The sequence below is a fragment of the Palaemon carinicauda genome, chromosome 37, assembly GCF_036898095.1.
Source record: "Palaemon carinicauda isolate YSFRI2023 chromosome 37, ASM3689809v2, whole genome shotgun sequence".
NCBI lineage: Eukaryota > Metazoa > Arthropoda > Malacostraca > Decapoda > Palaemonidae > Palaemon > Palaemon carinicauda.
This window is the reverse complement of record NC_090761.1, coordinates 62,396,934-62,399,433: the sequence shown is the minus strand read 5'-3', so window position 1 is coordinate 62,399,433 and position 2,500 is coordinate 62,396,934. Positions and strand designations below refer to the sequence as shown.

The 2,500-nt window shown below is 28.7% G+C and overlaps 1 long non-coding RNA gene across 1 annotated transcript in view; it reads right to left on the bottom strand.

Annotated features, from left to right (window-relative positions):
* The window catches only part of LOC137629156 (uncharacterized), a 1,187,366-nt gene that overhangs the window by 569,760 nt on the left and 615,106 nt on the right, over positions 1-2,500 (bottom strand). The window lies entirely within an intron of this gene.

The following is a 2,500-nucleotide window of genomic DNA, read 5'->3' as shown; positions in this document are numbered from 1 at the left end:
ATATTATATTTATTATATATATATATATATATATATATATATATGTATATATATATATATATATATATATATATATATATGTATATATATATATATATATATATATATATATAATATATATATATATATATATATATATATATATCACGACAAAACGAACAAAGTACTTTAAAATGCAATGTCACTGTATCGTGTAATTTCATATAATTATAAAAATAAAAGAGAGAGAGAGAGAGAGAGAGAGAGAGAGAGAGAGAGAGAGAGAGGAGAGAGAGAGAGAGAGAGAGAGAGAGAGAGAGAGAGAGAGAGAGAGAGAGAGAGAGAGAATTTCAATAACATTTTAATTAACAATGGAAAATGCCAAATGGATATAGCTGAAAACACAATGGCTTATTTATAAAAAGAGATTCTATTATTATTTATTATTATTATTATTATTATTAATATTAATATTATTATTATTATTATTATCATCATTACTACCTAAGCTACAACCATAGTTGGAAAAGCAGGAAGCTATAAGCCCAAGGGCTCCAACAAGGAAAAATAGCCAAGTGAGGAAAGGAAATGACATAAATAATATATGTGAGAGTTAATGAATAAAGAATATAAAAATATCTTAAGGTCAATAACAACATTATACTAAATATGCTATATAAAAACTATGATGAGAGATTTATGTGAGTTTGTTCAATATAAAAAACATTGGCTATGAGTTTGAACTTCCTAAGTTCTACAATACATACACACACAGACACACATTATATATATATATATATAATATATATATATATATATATATATATATATATATATATATATATAAATATACTGTTTATATATACATATATATATTTTATATATATAAATATATATATATATATATATATATATATATATATATATATATATATATATATATATATATATATATTTCTCTCCTATCACGCTGAGCGACAACCACACGGAAACGACAGTCCCCCCACAATTACCAAAACTGCCCTGTGGTCGTTAGGAAAAGGGGCTGGGGTGGGAAGGGTTGAATCTGTGTGCGCGCACACGCGCGTGTATATGCATATCCATTTAAATATACATTTTTCAGTTATATAATAGACATAATCACAAGAGGACTTTATCTTTTGAAATAATTTACATTTGAATATAAATTTGTGCAGAGCATCTAGGTGCCGGGGCCGTAGTGGGCAATCGTCATTATAAAGTAAAAGAAGGAAGAAAGAAAACGTAAAAGGATTTTACAAGATAGGCCTACGCAATGTAAACATTGCTTGATATTTCCTTTTTCCATATTTTCTAATTGTTTCCGATAATTGTGATAGTTATTTAATATTTTTTTACAGTTCTATTTCAACTGTAAGGATATAAGTTATTTCCTCTTAAACATTGTTGCCATGAATTGTGATATAAGCAATTTTAATTTGAAATAAAAAAATTTCATTAGGATATTTCAGTTTCCAATTTACTTCGAGACCAGTTGAAATGTTTGAACGGTTACACATAAATAACAATGAAAAACTGACATAAAAGCTAACAAAACATTGTAAACATAGAAATGAGAGTTAAACCTTACAAATGACAAAGCTATGACTTAAATAATGATCGAATATATGAAGGCAATATGTAATTATGAACAACAACAAAAGCAGCCGTTTCTAGTCCACTGCAGAACAAAGGACAAAGGCCTCAGTCATGTCCTTACTGATGTCTGGAGTTTGGGCCAAGTATGCAATAATAATAGTGAAAAATTAAGTTTTCTGCATTATGCTCGTTATAATATTTCTCATAAAATAACCCCTATATAAAACAATATATCCTTATCTAATAAAAGAAAACACTTGGTAATCAATAATTCTATGACAATGACAGTAATGACTATGGTACATTATTACCTCAGCCAACGAAGGTGGAAGGGGGTTATGCCGCCCCCCCCCCCCTGTTTGTGTTTGTAATTTGTGTACGCATGTTTCTTTGTGAACAACCTCCCGGCCTAATTTTAATCGTAATGAAACTTGCAGTTATCAACTGTTATAAAAAAAACGGGAAATAATTAAATTTTGGAAGGTCAAGGTCAAAGGTCAAGGTCACAGTCAAGCAAAATGTCCAATTCAAGTAATCAGCCATAAACTTGGACATCGTTGTCACAGACACTTCAAACTTCGTTCATTTTTGTGTGTAAGAAAATCCACGCCAATTAATATATGTTAGGGTCAAAGGTCAAAGTCAAGGTCGAGAAATAAGCTGCCGCGGCGGAGGTCTGCACTCCACCGAGTGCCTCTCTAGTTGATATTTTTAAAGTTGGTACATAAGATACTAATTTAAAAAAAATCATATTGGGTATTTAGTTATCAAAATAACAATTTGAATCATAATAGAATATTAATAACGAAATAATATTCATATAAATAAAACGACTTACCACCTAATACCACTAAACATATTTTAAATTTAAATAGCCTTTGATGAGCTTAAACTTAGTTTTTTA